This window comes from Nomascus leucogenys, chromosome X (genome assembly GCF_006542625.1).
Source record: "Nomascus leucogenys isolate Asia chromosome X, Asia_NLE_v1, whole genome shotgun sequence".
NCBI lineage: Eukaryota > Metazoa > Chordata > Mammalia > Primates > Hylobatidae > Nomascus > Nomascus leucogenys.
The window spans coordinates 27,063,152-27,082,045 of NC_044406.1; the positions used below are offsets into that span (position 1 = coordinate 27,063,152).

Consider the following 18,894-nt stretch of genomic DNA (forward strand, 5'->3'; position numbering starts at 1 on the left):
AAAGGTTGCAGGGTGGGGAGAGGGAGAGAAGTAACTAGAAAAGCGGCTCTCTGCCTTTTAATCCTCCAGCCTACTCAGCTGCCAGAAACTAACACTGTTGCTGCAGTGTAAACATTCACATTTTTTTTAGGGTCTTGCTACTCCAAGTGTGGTCCACAGCCCAGCAACATTATTATGGGCCACGGGCGAGCTTATTAGAGAGGCAAGGTCTCAGGCCTCACTCCAGATGTACCGAATCCGAATCTGCATTTTAACAAGACACCCAGGTGATGGTGTGTACATCAAAGTTTGAGAATCACGGAATCACATGTGAGTGTTAGACTATCCCAATGTAAATGGTCAAGGACCTTAAACTGAGCAAATAACCTGATGTATTTACCCGTACCTACTTTGACCCTCTTTCTTCATCACAAATTCATCTCAGAAACCAGCAGCGAACTCTTCTGTAGGGAACTCAATTACGCGGTGGATGGGAGGAGGATCCTCCCCTCCGCTCCTCCTCCCACTCCCCACCCCCCACCCCGCACTCCCAGAAAGCCTTCCTCAGGCACCCTTCTCCCAAGCCCCACTCACTTAGGGAAGATTTTGTTCCTCCCCCAAACTGAAAGCGCCGCTGTGAGGAGGGTTACTGCTTGAGGGACTCACAGTTTGCATATCAATACAGACATAAGCACTTGTGCAAAACTGCCCTTTAGAAACAATTATCATCTTAGCACCTGAGGTTTGTTTGGAGCAGCCCCCGCACCCCTTCCCTCTTGTAATCCATCTTAAAGTGATACGGAGAATGGGGGCGTTGGGGAGACAGTGATGGGGGTGGGAGGGTCGCGCGCAATATCAAATCTGCTTCAAAGAGAAGAGATGAAAAGGAGGTTATCAAGAGTGTGTCGGCTTAAGCCTCACTCTCTGTATCTTTCTGCTTCCTAGAGAAATGGAACCATAATTCTAAGGTGGCTAAGGCAAGACTGTATAAGCATCCAAATTTGCCAGTCCACTTTTGCCTGGAAGGACAGATTTCCGTTATTTGAAGCCTCCCAGGGTCCTTTCCAAAAGATTCCCAGGCTACCCTCCTTCCACTTCGGTCTTCTGAGAACTAAAACTCGCAAAGCGGTGGCTGTCTGTGGATTGGCTAGTACTAAAATATCCATTGGGTGGCAGTAATACTATCCTCTTTATGACTTGCAGCAAACCAGAGAATGCATTCAATCAAATGAACCGATCTTGTAGAAACACTGGAATCATTTATGCATTGCAGTTTCTCTTTCTTGTTTTCGCTCCTTCTTCCCTGGGATATTTTGAGTGGATTGTGGCTATTAATCAAGATCTCGTGCTATTCGTGTTTTGCTTGTCGTTTTCGCTCAGGATTAGCATCATTCAAGGCAAACGCAAAGCTGCTTTTCCCACCCCCCCACTCTTTTTTGAAAAATCATTTTTGGGGGCTGCTGAAGAGAGCTAGGACCCAGGAGACACCTTCCCAAACAGCAGGGGTTGTGTGCTTTCACATAGCAGTACTGTACAAGGAAAACCCCGTCGGATCTGTTATTGCGGGATACTTGTGAAATATACATAGGATTCTTTCTTATGGCTGCATCCCGGATCTGGAAATTTTACTTGGGGACCAGGAGGATTTGAAAGGCTACATGTATTCAGAAGATTTGCAAGCAACACTCCAATTCTTGTCATAGAGCTCACAGACTTCTCACTTATCGGCTTTTTTCCTTCCTTATTTTTTAAGAATTATTCTTATTTTCCCCCCTCTTTTTCTGCTCTCTCCTCTCTCAGTCTCTCCTTTTCTATCTGCCTCTTCATTTTTCTCCTAGTCTGTTTTTTTTTTTTCCTGCTCTGCACCTGGATTGTATCTTCGGCAAACAATCGGGCACTTTGAGAACTAACTGGAGACAGTCTTGTAGGGAAGATCTGTATGGAATTATCTGCTTTTATGGTGAACTTGGCATTTGTGAATGGGAATCTTGTTCACAATATTAATTGCTAGCAAAAACAAGAAAAAGAACACAGGAGTAAAACGTGGATTTTTCTGAATACGCATTGTGATGACCAGCAATTACCTTACCGACTAATATCCAGAGGAGAATAATTTGGAAGACTGTTGTGGGTAAGGTCATTTTATATATGCAAACCCGTCAGTGGCATGAGCAAACTTGGGCATTTGTAATGGGAAAGGGTGACTTGAATGATTGCTGCATCGCATTGATGGCTGTGATGTGGCCGTTATTGGCACTGAATGGAATAACTGCAGTTGGGTGTGTTGATGTGTGTGTGTGTGTGTGTGTGTGTGTGTGTGTGTATATGTATGTGTGCCCATATTCTGAGTGCAATTGAAAATCAAAGTATCACTCTCTCTCCCCCAATTATTTTGATATGGAAGAGTGTCTTGAATTAATTCTGGGTAGACACTCTTTGTTTGGATGTAATATTTGTGGCCCCTGCGTTCTGGAAGGGGTAGCAGCAGTAAAAGAAACACTTAGTGAAGAGCCACATTTGAAATAAAACGAGCTACTCTCTATGCATTAAAAGAAATATGTTTGCAACTCAGTGCAGCATTCTGCTGCATTTCGCAGCCGCAATGGGACCAGGGACATCCCACTTGTCAAGTTCTTAAACTTTAAGGTGATAATCATCGTTAATTGTTCTCTAGGTTGTGGTTACTGGAGATTATTAAGCGCCCTGGGCTACTTTTTTATCTACTGGATTATCACTCAGAGTGAAAAAAGGAAAAGAAAAGAAAAAGCTAAAAATGATGGCTAACATAGAGAAGAATAAGGCAACATTATCTTAAATATCACCACGGTGCTTTCTTTCTCAAGTTCAATTGCCCAATAATGTAATTATTTACCCAATATCCTAAATAGCTGAAGCTGAGACCCACGTGCAGGGGAGTCGAAGGTCTGAAAGCAGAGACCATCCTTTTATTGCAATGCAGCCAGCTTGGGAAATGCAGGCAATTAATTACATACTTCCCCTAACCTTAAGTTGAAGATGGGTCCTGTCTGCTACATCTATTTTACCCTTTCGGTAAAAAGTTAGAGACTAGAACACTAAGGATGTTTAAGCATATTCTGCCTGGGAAATGGGATAAAGAAATCAATATTGATGACGTGGTTCAGTGCACTGTACTGCAATGCTAAAGTCCCATATTCAGTGCCTGTGATGAGAGAATGGAGCATTTACATGTGTTATAAATCTCACCTGGTAGATTGATCCAAAGGGGAGGGGAGAAGATATGTGGATATGTAGGAAGATGGATGGAAGTCGTGCATAATCGGTGATTATGTAACTTCATTACATCAGCGAGTTTCAGTCAACGATAGTGAGATGAGATGATTGTATAGAGAGAGGCTCCATCACCCTGTTAACTTTTGAAGGCTTGTAACAGCTAACAGAGGAGGAGGGCAGAGAGAGATTAGCTCCAAGGGTCCTGTAAACCTTGATCTCTATGGCAAATTTTGCATGAGTTTTCTCATAGTGAGTTTCGGAGGGACATCAGATCATATAAGCTTTAGGGCTGGACAGGACCAATTTTAGCCACACCCGTGGAGAGTCAAAATGAGTCCGCAATGTTTCAGAAGTGCCCCATTGAGTAACTGGGACTGATGATTCCAGCCAAGGTCATAGTTCTTTACCCTAGGATTGAAATATATGACCCTAACTGAATGGAAAGTTAAATTCATTGAAATGAAGACTGTGAACGGAATGAATATTTAGGGTCCTTTCTTGCATTTTTCCTGGTAGAGCTTGATGCAGATTTCAGCCTGGTGGTTCCCTCATAAAAATGATGATTGCTTCCACAGCGTGTCAGAAATGAGTGTTTTGTCCCTTTATCTTAACCATGACAATCTCTTTCTGGGCCATTTTAACCTTCTGGGAAAAGAGAAGTAAAAGCATTCAAAGGTAAAGTACCCTGTTAAATTACAAATTAAATGGCATTGGATTCATTATTAACACAAATCCCAGAAAAAAAGAGCAATCCATGTTCAAGTTTCACTTATTGAATGGCTTAAAAGACAGGTTGCAGCTGCCAAAGACTTTTACCATGAGATGAGATAAATGTACTGTGCTCACTGTGCAGAGGAGGGAATACCGCAGAATAAAATGTCATTTTCCCTCATGTTTTGTCTGGAGTTGTGATTTTTTTAAAGAAGATACCCATCAGGTCCTTTTGGCCTTCTACTGTTTTAGGATCTGTTTTCTCCTCAATAGATCACATATTCACAAAAAATGAAACTTCTGAAATCCTAACCCTGTTCAATTGAATCACCTTATTATCTAGTTGTGCTATTTCCTATTTCTCTTTACATTTATTTTACAAAGAAGGCTAAATGACTTTTCTATCAGGGAGATGAGATGATTTTTTTCTGTTTTTCTTTTATTTCTCATATTCCATTTCCTTCCAGTCCTAAGGAGTAAGATGCAGAATCTAGACACCCTCTAAGAAACTTTGAAAAGATTTGCTCACCCTGAGTCAGAATGGTGGGATTGGGGAATGAAATTCTAAGGTCTGATATTTGAGGTGACTTTCATACTTCTGCAGGACATGCACAGACATTGAGGTATTGTGCCAGTGGATTTGGAGGTTTGGCGTTCATATTGTGTAGGAAATTGAATGTGAATTTAACTCCTGATTCCTTCCTTCAGGGGTCAGGGTAACACAAGGGCTGCTTCCAGGCTGTTGGTTTCCAACTACGTGCACAAATATAGTCTGTAATGATTTTTCCTACTCCTTCTTTCAGTATTTTATAAATGACTTCCTCAGTTGTTTTCTGACGTAAACCACACATATGTTACCAAGCAGGGCATAGGTTTTCTAAGCTCAGTAGGAGATGGAAATAATAGCAGGATGGAAAAAGATTCTGTACAAAAAGACACTGGTTGTGAAGCAAATATACATATGTAATTGCTAACTCCTTACTTGAAGACTGCATATACTTCTATTAGGAAAGATAGTTTCAATCATGTTAATGGCACTTTATAAGCTGTTACTTTCTTTAGGAAGAAGATTATGTAACTAAGGCAGGTTATGGCATTTTTCTTAAGTATCCTGCAAATCAATAATAAAAAGCTTTGTCTAATAGGAAAGCATTTAAACATGATGGCAGTGGGTAATTTGAAATATAACATCTATTTTCTATTTTATTTCCATTTTGTCAGCCACAGTCATGTAGTTAGGTTAGAAAATATTTGGGAAAAAAATAAATACCATTTATGAATATGAAAGCTATCAGTTTTGTTTCCTGACCAGTTGCTTCAGCAAAGTAAGGAGATTTAGCAGATAAGTAATCACAGTATTCCTAAAACTAGAGAAAATTTTAAATTGAATTTTCATTATGTTTGCAACATATGTGAACAAATCAGTATTACTTTTAAAATGGCTGTCAGATAAAGCATTTTAAAGAACAGTTGAACTTTGAAGATTTATATTTCAGAATTTGTTAGTTTGTTACACACTGAAATGTTTGGGATATACTTTGACTTACAACAGATATGATATATGGTGTTTGGCAAATCTTGTGTTTTTATAAAGCAGACTACTCTATAATTTGTAGCAACAAAACAAGGGTTGATTATTGAGATTTAAAAGTAGCACGTTTTCTGGTGATGCTCAAGTTATAAAGCATAATTATAATTGTACCGGTTGGGCAGCTATAGGTAAGGTCACGTCAGCATTTTTATTACTTAATTCCAACCCTATTTCCATTAGGTTTATCGGGAATCTCAAAGAGGAGAGTCCAGTTCTGTGAGACATCAAGGCATTGTAGAATTCCAGGCTGAGTCAGAGGGCTTGAAACTGTACTTCCGGCTCTGTCGATTACTAGCCTTGTGACCTCTGACACCACATTTGATTTCTCAGTGTTCCAGAGAATCATTTTTTAAAAAAAAAATAGTTGCACGTTGCTCTACAGAAAGGAGATAATATATGTCTAAGTACTTACCACCATCCTATGCCTTAGAAATATATGGAATTATTATTATTAAGGATTCCCCTAAGTCTTATTAATTTAGCTGTGCATGTTTTTTTACACCCTTATTATAAATCTGAATAGGTGCTTTCTAGTAGCAATTACAGTTAGCTGCACATAATATTGTTCAGTGATTAACCAACAAAGACAAATTAAAAGCTTTATTGGTTAACTTTCACTCAGTACTCAGTTTTTTCCAGAAGTACTCATATGGGAATATAGTTGTCTTAAGTAATTAAAAAAATAGTTGCTTTTGAATAACATTCAAACAGTGGTAACTAAGGGTTTTATGTGTGAGAGTGTTTTCTGCAGATTGCTTTTTAAAAAATGCTTCTGAGTACTTAGGAGTTTCTGTTTCTGCTACCAAGAGCACACAAACAAATGTACACAAACTTGATGCTACCTCTCAAACTGACTACATTGACCAGAAAGTGACTCCTGTCTTTCAGTATATTAACAAGAGCATAATGAGTTTGAATACCAAGTGTAATAGAGAAAATGAGAATATAAAGATACCCGGTCTGTTTGGAATTTTCTAGTTGTAATAATTACTAACTTTCTTTAGGGGGAGGCAATCCCCCATGTGTCACTACCAAAACTGTATCTCTTTAATGTTCTTGTATCTTAACAGAATGATATTTACCTATATGCAAAGAGGATAGTTTAGTGATTTGAGCTCCCATGTATGTTTTTCAGTGACTGAATAATCAGGTTACAGAGTAAGTTTTTATATTTTGGTTAAAATAGAATTGGAAAGTGCAAAATTAACCCTGTAATAAATTAGTAGTCCTGGGCTTAAAATAAAGAATTTTCATGTTGTAGAGCAACCTCCTCTTCATAACTTCCCAGTGTCTTGCTTTTCTTTTCAAGGATTCCCAATATATTTTTGTTGTTTCAGATGAATTTCATCATGCACGTTTATCTGACTTCATTGATGCCTATTAATAGCAAGCATTTTCTTCGTTTCCTATATTTAAAAAATGCATATTCTTTATGTCTTATGGCAATACTTCAGATTTGCTCTGGCAGATTTATCAAGGAGTATTGTATGAATGTAGACAGGCTTGTTTATTTGACAAATTTAGCTAATCACCTTACAAATATGCTTTTAATTTTCACCCAGAAAATGCCACCCTGGAGTGTCTTATACTGCATATAACATTCTATTACAGTCCAACCACACGGCTCAGTGGACATACTTATCCATTAAGTATGCTTATCCTGAGCCTTGGTTTACAAGGAAAGATCCTTAATTGACATGCTTTTTGGTATCCTTGTGTAGACACAATATTCAGGTGCCCAAACTCTAAAACTCCTGTCTTTTAGCTACAGAGAAGGGATGACTAGGTGGCTTGATGTTGCTTTCTTATCACATGATCTGAAAATCCCAGGCACTGAACTGTGAATAAAGCAAAGGGAGAAAGAAAAGAAAGAGAACTAAAAGAAAATTTTACTTCTGAAAATTTTGCTCTTTCCCATTTTAATATCACAATATTAAAAGCAATCTTTTTCATCACAAGCTATTCAAATGATTTGTTATAGTTACTATGTTCATATATATCAAATATAATAAATGGCACTAAACGAGCTGCTTTGTCCTCACAGGAGCTACACCTCTGTGAACATAAATTTAAGAGTTAAACTAGATTGTACGTTGTAACACTGCGTCAGGATATTGTGTGTAGAATTTGGACTCACTGAAAAAATGAAATGGATTGTGGATTGTAATCATATAATTATAGACTTTTACTCTTTCAATGTTTATTAGGTACCTTATACTTTATTTGAATTATAATTATAATAAATCAGCATGTGGATAATCATAAAATTATTCATAGTAGTTTATCTTCTTATGACCTAATCAAAACGAGTTACCTTATCGATGTTTTAGATTAATATGTATGACTTAGTATAGTGATCTTCATCATTTTCTGGTGCAAAGTTCTCTTTATAATTAAAAAAATTCACTGGAAGTCTACTTAATCATAGTTATACTTTCAGTATCCATTAATTGAGAAAATGCATGATAATAATAGTAAATTATTATGAATATAATAACTCTTTAAAAATGAATTTATGTATAGTCACAACAGAGTCTACTTATATCTTTGAAATGCATTGTTTATTCTATCTACATAGAAAGTTTGGTGTTTATATAGATTCTAGATTCCTTGGAGTAACTCCTGCAGCTGTAGTAAATAAAAGGTCCATATGTCTAGAGGCAAAATACTTGCATTACATATACATATTAATCATGTTCATCTTACAGAGAAAATGAAAGGTAAGTGTGGATGGTGGTGGTTTGTGGATCAACGGAGTTGAATTTCAGTATAGATGGACTTAGAGTAGATGATTTCCTGAGGATGTACATTTAAAGTTCCAAAATATTCCCATTCGAGTTTTAGGATTCAACAGTTGTAATTTAAAATTGGTTGATTTTGGAAAATAATTGCTTTTTTAAAAAATAAACATTGTTTTTATTGTAGTCAAAATAAAAATGAATTATTATAAAAGCCAAAGGTGATCAAAATCTCATAAAAACCTAATAGAATTATATGCAGTATAGGAGTAAGGGATGCCCCATTGTGTGATTTTAAACAAGGAATTTGTGAAGAAGAGAAATGAAGTGAAATTTCCAAGATCTTACAATTTGTTGGCTCTCTCATGATGCATGATTTCAGTTCCTTGATATAAGCCCTCAGCTGGGTATTTTAGTTATATAGCAATATGTCCTGGCATACAGCATTATTTTTTATTAGTACAGCTAATGTTGGCATATCGAATCCTTTGGCCTCTAGCTTACTTTATCGACTTGTGATCAGTCATCTGACTTCTGCACTCAGAATCTGTGGACTTTATTTTTCCTTTATGCACACCTGATTTTTGACCTCATTTGATCCCTGGAGACACAATACAAAGGAGAGTTGAGAACATAGGTCACTGGTGGGTCTTCTTGTCTTTTCCATGCTGTCCTTTTTCCCATTAGCTTTGTATCTTTCCACCTGCAGGAAATTGCTCTTCTTTGGAGCCTCTCCATTTACTGGACTTTCCTGAACATCCCTGGCCATCTTTGTCTCAGTGTTGCATGCTACCTTCTTGCTTCCAAGGGATTCCACTAAGGGGTCCTATCAAAATATCTTCTAGCTACACTTTATCCCACTTTGACGATATTGAATTTCATATTTCATTTCTTCATCAACAGGATCAGTCTGCTTACATAAACAATAATGAACCAATTTTGGAATAATGAACACAGTAATATTTTATCAAGTTTGCCAAGCTACAATCATATAACTACTACTAAACGAACAAGATACAGCTGATGTGTGTGTGTGTATCCTCATATCCTAATGACTGCATTAATATGTGTATCCACACACATACATGATTTTTGTTGAAATGTTTGACAAATGAATCATCGTTAATATGCTAAAGAGGAAAGTTTGGAATAACAGGCTTTATCCCTTTGTATTATAATATTGACATTTCTAGAAAAGATGCCATTAACTTTTTTCTGACCCCGAAAAATAGCTTGAATGGACTGCATTTTAGATGATAAGGTGGAGACAGGGCTATGGAGGACATACTTTTGTTCAGGCTGAATCCCGCAGTGCCCTCTAGAGTTACTGGGTAGGGAGCTGGTGGCATACCTGTATGAAGAAATGACGCTGGCTATGAACACCATGATGCTTACAACCTCTCTGCCAACTTTATTTCAGAAGAGACACAGCCAGGAGAGCTAAATACAGTGGTAAAAATGGAAAAACTGAGAGAGTTAGAATGGTATCAAGTATTTTGTGTAAACAAAGCTTCATGTGGCCAAGGGAGAAAATTTGAATATAACAAATGGATCTGGTAGCTCTCAGTGTTTGGTTTTTGAATACCCCTATTAAAGCTCCTAATTGTTCTCACCATGACAGAACTCCTGAATGGTACTCAAGAGGCACCCAGCTCCACAGTGTGCAGAGTAAATGCATTCAAGGGGTCTCTAGGGGTTTTTGACTCTGCTGTTTTTTCTTGTCAGGGTTCTCCTACAGGGCCCTTAATAACACAGCCACAGAGCAAGCCGCTTCTGTCAGTGGGTGTGCTCTTCTCAATGAGTGAATGGTTTAGCTTAGCTCCAGGAGGCAAGTGCCTGCTGGTCTTGTATTTCCAGGGCCCAGCATTGTGCACAGCATATAGTAGGTCATCAGTAAATCATTACACAAGCAAATGCTTAAACACTTACGGATAACAGGTCAGTTTTAGATCTGTGTTCTCCAAAACTCATGCTACATTATACGTAGAGACAAAAGCTTCTGATTCTAAAAAGTGAAAAAAGGAAAATTGAGTAATAAAAGGGAGAGAATTAATATTAGGTAGTTTAAAACCTACAAATGGACTGAAGGAGAAGAAATCACCTGCCTGTCTCCCTCCCTCCCTCCCTCCCTCCCTCCCTCCCTTCCTTCCTTCCTTCCCTCCCTCCCTCCCTTTCTTCCTTTCCTCCCCCTTCCTTCCACCTCTATCATAGGTATTTAAGTGCCTTTACTGTGCAAGGGGATGCAAGAGGGACTGCAAAGGATACAGAGATGACTGATGTCATGTGTCTGGGCCCAAAAATGGTTTAGTTAGGGATATGACTACTAAACAAAATCACATATACCAACATCCCTTGCTATCCATGGGGATTGATTCCAGGACCCCTTGTGGACACCAAAATCCACAGGTGCTCCAGTCCCTAATATAAAATGGTACTGTATTTGCATATGACCTATGTACATCCTCCTGTATACTTTAAATCATCTGAAGATTACTTATACCTAATACAGTGTAAATGCTATGTAAATTGTCGTTACATTGTATTTTTATTTGTATTATTTTTAATTATTTTATTGTTCTTTTTAAATTGTTTTTAAAAAATATTCCTGATCCATGGTTGCTTGGATCCACAGATATGGAAGGCCACCTGTTATTATAATTCAAGATAGTCTACCATACGTACTTCTAAGAGAGGTGCCAAGTATGCTACGGGCTCAAGAAACGTTCAGAACACGTGCACGTAGAGGGATTAGGTGAGGCTTGCTAAAGGAGGCAGCCTTTGTATTGGACTTTGAAGGAGTTAACATGGGTATGGAGATATGACCTTCTAAATAGAGGGGAGATCAAAAATATATTGTAAGTAGGACCAAATGGAGCATGGTTAAGGAAGAGCCAATGTTCTTGTTTCCCCAGAGAAGGGGGCATATGATATGAAATGTAAGAAGATCAGGCTGGAGCCCTGAGCCTCCATGTCTGGCAAGCAGGAGCCAATGGAATGGTATTGCATGAGCTTAAGGAAAAGAGAACATTTCATGAGCCGCTCAGATTTATGCTTTAGGAAGAAGGGGAATGAATTTAAGAGTGTGTATCTCCAGGTTACCATTGATTTCAAGTTGTGTGAATTTCCCAATGACTCCTGAGTTTCACGCTTATTCCAATTTTCTCATGTAGAACCCCAGGCTTCAAACAGCCATCACCGGCTCCCTTCATTTTCTTCTTTCTTTCTTCCTTTCAAAGAATAAACCGCCGGGTGCAGTGGCTTCACGCCTGTAATCCCAGCACTTTGGGAGGCGGAGGCAGGCGGATCACCTGAGGTCAGGAGTTCGAGACCAGCCTGACCAGCATGGTGAAACCCCGTCTCTACTAAAAATACAAAATTAGCCGGGCATGGTGGCACATGTCTGTAATCCCAGCTACTTAGGAGGCTGAGGCAGGAGAATTGCTTGAACCTGGGAGGCAGAGGCTGCAATGAGCTGAGATCACACCATTGCACTCAAGCCTGGGCAACAAGAGTGAAACTCTGTTCAAATAAGTAAATAAACAACAAACCACAGCTACCAGTGCTAGATAAATACAGAAGCCAGAGTTTAACATTAGCTTTTATTTTTTTCAAGCAGAAGGCAAGATTCTGTAATGGGGCTGATCCATTCAAACTATCCTTGCTTGGTAGTGTTAGAAAGTTGCCACACACTGTAGCAACAATGCTAAGATTTAGTGTAACTCTTTAATGAGTACACTGGATAATGTTTAAAGTTTATATCTTTACTGTGATGGCAACAGCAAAGTGACTCTGAAGTGACAATTCATCTGGAAGAAAGAAGTTGAAGGAAGCAACTGGGAAAAAAGAAAAAAGGAAAGTGCTTTATATAATGTAATGGCAAGGTGGAGATATAAATTTCAAAATGGCTTTATAGTAAGATCATATGGAAGAAGAATATTGCTTTCGAGTAGAATGTACATTCAGTAATAAGATAATAAGATTTATTTCTAACAAGTGTGAACTCTTTTGCTAACTACCAATAATTACAACAATTTTGCACTGTAGCTGGAAATTAGAAAGTGAGCCTCCTAGTAATAAAAAATCCCCATGCTAGTTTAGTTTAAATTATTTTTCTTATCAAATACTTTATCTACACTTCTAATAAGTGGAAGCAAAGAAACCAATAGGTATAGTTTTTTTTCCCCATACTTTATCTGATCACTCTATATTGGAAGATGTAGTAAGCTGGAAAATAGCCAAACGTTGAAGATAAGATGAGAAAAAATGCAATTTACTTAGGCACAAACTAAATGTTATGTACATCATCCTTAGGATTCAGGTGAAAGAACAAGTCTCACAGTCTAGCTGTGGTCAAAACTCACTCCCCTAGCCCTGAGGATCCTGATTCGGTGTTTGGAATGCAGTATAGAAATTTGTAGTTCTTTTTTTTGTTTGTTTTTGACATGGAGTTTCGCTCTTTTTTGGCCAGGCTGGCGTGCAATGGCACAATCTTGGCTCACTGCAACTTCTCCCTCCCGGGTTCAAGCAAATCTCCTCCCTCAGCCTCCCGAGTAGCTGGGATTACAGGTGTGTGCCACCACACCCGGCTAATTTTGTATTTTTAGTAGGGACGGGGTTTCACCATGTTGGCCAGGCTGGTCTCAAACTCCTGACTTCAGGAGATCCACCCACCTCGGCCTCCCAAAGTGCTGGGATTACAGGCACGAGCCACCACACCCAGCCGAGAAATTTGTACTTTCAAAAACATTTGAGGGCCAGGCGTGGTGGCTCATGCCTGTAACCCCAGCACTTTGGGAGGCCGAAGCGAGGGAAATAACCTGAGGTCAGGAGTTCAAGACCAGCCTGGTCAACATGGGGAAATCCCGTCTCTACTAAAAATACAAAAATTAGCTGGGCACGTTGGCAGGTGCTCGTGATCCCCGCCAGCTACTCGGGAGGCTGAGGCAGGAGAATCGCTTGAACCTGGGAGGTGGAGGTTGCAGTGAGCCGAGATTGCACCATGCACCATTGCACTCCAGCCTGGGTGACAGAGCGAGACTCTATCTCAAAAAAAAAAAAAGAAAAAATGAGGTCAGTAGGATCACCAAGATGTTCCTTGGGAGGGCTTCAGCAGAAACCTCTCAGTCTCTGTCGGTGTTACTTTCCTCCTGGCATCATAAGTTATTATGGATATTGGATGCTTTCTCGATATTTTCCAAAGTGCCCCTCCAACTCAGCTTCAACTTTCAAGTAATAAGTCATTTCCAACCACAATGGCAAAGGGTAGGCCCCTACTGTGCTGAAATCCTCACGCTGCCACTGTCTCAGTTGATTATCATGCAGCAATTGTGGCTCATTGTGAGTCCCTACTAACCATTGTCCTTCAGTCCTATTACGTGATCAGAATTGCCCCTTCCCATATGTATTTTAATGAACTCCTTCATGTGAGTGAATGAGAAATACTACTTGAGGGCCCTATCTGTTGTAAGAATGGTGCTTAACACAGGCTGTAGATGTTCAAGACAGTTCTTGCCATCTAAAGCTTATGGACTAGTGGGAAAGGCATATGTGTTCAACTGGGCTCCCTGAGAAACAGACTCTGAGATGAAGAATTGCATACAAAAGTTTTCAGAGAAACTGACTGCAATGTGGTTGCAGCTGGGGCTTCAGCAGTTCCAATGAGAAGTTCTAAAGATTTGATGGTCCTTCAAAATTGTCTCACATTGAGTCAAGGGGTTGGGGCTTTCTGTTTTCACGTCAGGCAGTGACTGGCAGCGGGGGGCGGGGGGCTGCCCCACAGGAAGGAGCATAATGTTGGGAAGACAGTTATTTGCAGCTGAGGGTAAATCCCAATGAGGGACTCAGCTGTGAGCTACCAACGGCAGGATGGGTATACAGGCCATTAAGAGGGGAATGAAAGTTATTTGGAATCTCTGACAAGATCATATTTTTTCTCTCACCCCTTGAGGCATGATGCAATAATACCATATGAAATTACTGAGGAAATGCTATGAAATCGTAAACATTTGTTTAAAGACATAAAGAAACTAAATACAATTGAGTATAAGGCCTTGCTCTATGTAGTTTTGCTTCAGAGAATGTGATTTTTTCAGGAATGTAGTTCAGGTCACATTATAGTTACTCTTGTTGTAAGTTACCAGGCCACAAATATCTAATGAGCACATTCTATGTGTCCTGGACTTCCATAGAGAGAGGGGAAAAAGTGGAAAATTCATGCCTGGAGAGTTTACGTACCTTTTTTTTTTTTTCCTCAGTGGTTCATGTGCCTGATTTCGAGTTTAAGGAGGGGTTTGGGGGTGGGGGTCAAGGAAGGGGCAAGGAAATGGAACAGAGTAGAGTGGGGCCAAGTTTTCTGAATTCCAAGGATAATAAGACAATTGTTTGGGTTGTGCAGGACCAGGCTACAGACGAATATTGAAAGTTGGCAGAAGGCGCAGACTTGATGAACTGAGTGGTAGTGGAATAAGTTGAATGTAGATTTACTGGTACAGAACAGACAGTGAAAGCAGTGTTTCATTAGCATTAGCCAGTCTATGATTTGGACTGGAGGGGAACTAGTTTTGAATACGATGAATTTGAAATCATAGAAATAATATATCCTAGCATTCAATTTTCACTGAAAGGAAGCATTTCGTATAACACTATTCACTTTTATATTATGTGGAAATATTAATTTCCTTCCTTATTGCAAGGGAAGTGACATTACTTAGATTTTTAAAATGCTTTCTTCAACCCTAGTGAGGTAATAGGAGCACCTTCTATTTTTATCCTATAAAGATTTTCAGTCAAGTTAAATACACTGACACTTAATTTTGCCAGTAATTTTTTAAAGTACTGGCTGTGTCTAAATGGGCAACCATTCATTAAATCATAGAAAAGTTGAATAGGGATGAACTTAGTACATACCTTTACAGATATAAACATCTCTCGGCCGGGTACGGTGGCTCACGCCTGTAATCCCAGCACTTTGGGAGGCTGAGGTGGGCGGATCACGAGGTGAAGAGATCGAGACCATCCTGGCCAACATGGTGAAACCCTGTCTCTACTAAAAAATACAATAATTAGCTGGGCGTGGTGGCACGTGCCTGTAGTACCAGCTACTCGAGAGGCTGAGGCAGGAGAATCGCTTGAACCTGGGAGGCAGTGGTTGCAGTGAGCTGAGATCATGCCACTGCACTCCAGCCTGGGTGACAGAGCAAGACTCCATCTCAAAACAAAACAAAACAAACAAGCAAACAAAAAAATCTCTCAACTACCAAAAAATTATCCATCAACTGATATTCACTTTAATAAACAACCACTTTGGCAATTTTTTCCCTCACTTGACCTGACATTTGACTAGATGGTCAACTCAATTCAGTTCAACAGATACTTCCAGATCTACCTACTCCATGCTTAATTCAAGCACAAAGCTAGAATGAGCAATTTACTCATTGCCACAGCAACTGAGGATGCACATTGTTAAGCATTTTAAAAGATTTGTCTTAAGAAAAAAATAGCAGTCTTTGCTACCAGCACTTAGCTTGCTTTAAAAGCATTTGATACATTCCTTCTCTGGCTTTGGCTTGATTTTTTTGGAATAATAATAAAAAAAGTTGGCCGGGCATGGTGGTTCATGCCTGTAATCCCAGCACTTTGGGAGGCCAAGGTGAGTGGATCACCTAAGGTCAGAAGTTCGAGACCAGCCTGGTCAACATGATGAAACCCCGTCTCTACTAAAAATATAAAAATGAGCCAGACGTGGTGGCGCACGCCTGTAATCCCAGCTACTTGGGAGGCTGAGGCAGGAGAATCGCTTGAACCTGGGAGGCGGAGGTTACAGTGAGCCGAAATAGCGCCACTGCACTCCAGCCTGGGCAACAGAGCGAGACTCCATCTCAAAAAAAAAAAAAAAAGTTCATGGTATTTTTAAAAGACCAAGAATTCAATCAAAGTGACACTCCTTTTCCATCATAATACTCTACTTGTGTTTATGGACCTATATATTTTATTGTTTCAAACACAAATTGTGAAGCTTATCAAGGAGAGTCCAACATTTCTATATATTCACTAGCTGTTTTTTTCATTAAATATAACTTCAAGGCTCCAGGCTCAAAAATTGTTCCATTTTTACTGATTGCATCATGCTATTTGTGCACAGCACACTTTTATTTTTGTCCACATAGATTTGAAGCAATGGTTTTTTTTACTCTGCCACACAATGCCACATCCCTGACAGTAGGTAAGTTATGTTCTTTTGCATTTTTTACTCAAGAGCAATGTAGGTGGTATGGGAGATGAGTGGTGGCTATTGGAACAGACTGTGCATCAGAAGCTATTTAAACCTCATCTATATATGCAAGTTAAGAGTTACTATTTCCTGTTTCCAAAGTGAAAATTAGTTTTAATTTCTTAAATTTGTAATCAGAGAAGATGTGGGTTATTGTTCTAAGCATCTTCTTTGGACTCTCTCAATGTCTTGGTAGCAAAGATTCAAATATTGGTAAATCTAAATTCATCTTTTATTAATTTGGGTACTCCTGCTAGCCCAATCTTATTATTTTTAATATTAGTGTTAATGTTACTATTGGCTATGATTACAAAAGTATAAAAATAATATATTTAATAAAGCCTCATCGTGTGGCTTCAGTCTAGTTTTGGGAACCTGAAAGGTATTATGAAAATTAAAGGTTTAGTATTGCTTCACTGAATCATTACTTAAGTCAAAGATGTTAAGCAGACTTAGTTATTATAATTAAATCCTTTCCACTCCAAGAATTACAGTACCAGAAATGTGCAATTTGTATACATACAAGTTTACTTTTTGAGACTATCGAAAGGTAATTGGAAATAATTGCATACCTGAGGACAGTCTCTGAGAACACATATTTGCGTGAGTCCTTGTTTATTTGGATCATACTAGAGTTGTAGGCAACATATTTGTGTGACTAATATCATCACCATTGTCTCCATCATAATCATTATCAACAAGCTGGTATTAATTTTAAAAGTGTTCATTCTACAATCAAGAAAGAACAATATAGAACAGGACCCTGACTATTGAATATAATGAGCTTGAACCAAGGATTATGTGGCTTGCGGAAATACTGTGAGGTAAATGAATTTTGCCTGTGACATACTTCTGTGTTCAGTTTCAGCAACTCCCAATTCATTTGAATCCCAAATGCTCATGTTAATAACTTTAGTTTCTGAATGCTAAGAGTATTCTATCACAGAGAAGACTGTTTTCTTAAAAATATATGCTCCCAAGCCACCACTAGCTATGTATTTTTCTCATCAAATTTATTATTTTTAAATTTCTTTGTGTCTTCCTAACTTTAGTGTAAGGCTGAGAGGATGTGACCTCATTTATCTGGTTCACCACAAATCTTTGGTGCCCAGGAGAGTGCCTGGCACATGGTGCAATTCAGTTCAATAATTATCAAAGGAAGGAAAGAAAGGAAGAAGAAAGGGAGAAAGGAAGAAAAGAAAGAAGAATCTCCCAAGGTGTCCTGGTCTAAGCAAGATCATAGGAGAAAAGAAAGTTTGATTTAAAAACACACTAAGCCTAGCTTGGTAGATATATGACATTTGCATTGTACAGGTTTTGTTCGTGATGCAATGTTACTGGTACAGTAAAGTTAGTGTTTATTCCATCCCTCATGGGGATGGGTACAGGTATATCACATGCTCTAAATTGCCAGGTCTGTTTACAGAATGCCAGAATGCCAAGCTGATAGCTTAGAACCTATAGCCAAAGATTTTGGTTGCATCAATAATGCAGAAAGCGATGTCTTAAGGACCATTATTCTGACAGTATGCTTTTAAGGTGAGCAATGCCAAGATAGACTGGAGCCTATAGTTAGATGGCGCTATATTTTTTATAAATTACAAGGTGATAAAAGTTCTCATTGTTTTAGCTTCTTAGCTTTTTTCCCTACAACTTTTCCCTATATATAAGTATCCATTAAGAAGAAGCTTTAAAAAAACACTGATTTCATTTTTATCTCTTTCATAGTATCAATAAACCTTCTCCTAATTGCAGAAGACATCATGTTATACTAGAATTCACATTTGGATCAAGGCAAGTGTGAGTTCCAATTTTGGCTTTGACATTTACTAGCTGTGTAACCTTGGATAGGTTACTTATGTTTCAGAGTTTTAGTTTCCAGATCTCTGGAGAGAAAAGAATACCTACCTTTAGGATTACTGGGAAAAGTAAAAATTGTATTTGTAGGCCAGGTGTGGTGGCTCATGCCTGTAATCCCAGCACTTTGGGAGGCCGAGGCGGGTGGATCACGAGGTCAAGAGATCGAGATCATCCTGGCCAACATGGTGAAACCCCGTCTCTGCTAGAAATACAAAAATGTGCTGGGTGTGGTGGCATGCACCTGTAGTCCCAGCTACTTGGGAGGCTGAGGCAGGAGAATCACTTGAACCCCGGAGGCGGAGGTTGCAGTGAGCCGAGATTGCACCATTGCACTCCAGGCTGGCGACAGAGCGAGACTCAAAAAAAAAAAAAAAAGTATTTGCAAAGCATATCGTGCAGTGTTTGACAAATCACAGCTACATAATCAATGCTAATCCTTATTTTAATATTTTAACATGTTATATTAAAATATAACAGGAATATTCTTTAGTTTT

At 38.9% G+C, this 18,894-nt stretch overlaps 1 protein-coding gene across 1 annotated transcript in view; it reads left to right on the forward strand.

Annotated features, from left to right (window-relative positions):
• Positions 1-1,186: 1,186 nt before the first annotated feature.
• IL1RAPL1 (interleukin 1 receptor accessory protein like 1) overlaps positions 1,187-18,894 on the forward strand; it is a 1,381,368-nt gene continuing 1,363,660 nt past the window's right edge. The window contains exon 1 of the mRNA XM_003261172.3: positions 1,187-2,110. The gene's annotated coding sequence lies outside the window, so the exon portion shown is untranslated. The remainder of the gene's footprint in view (positions 2,111-18,894) is intronic.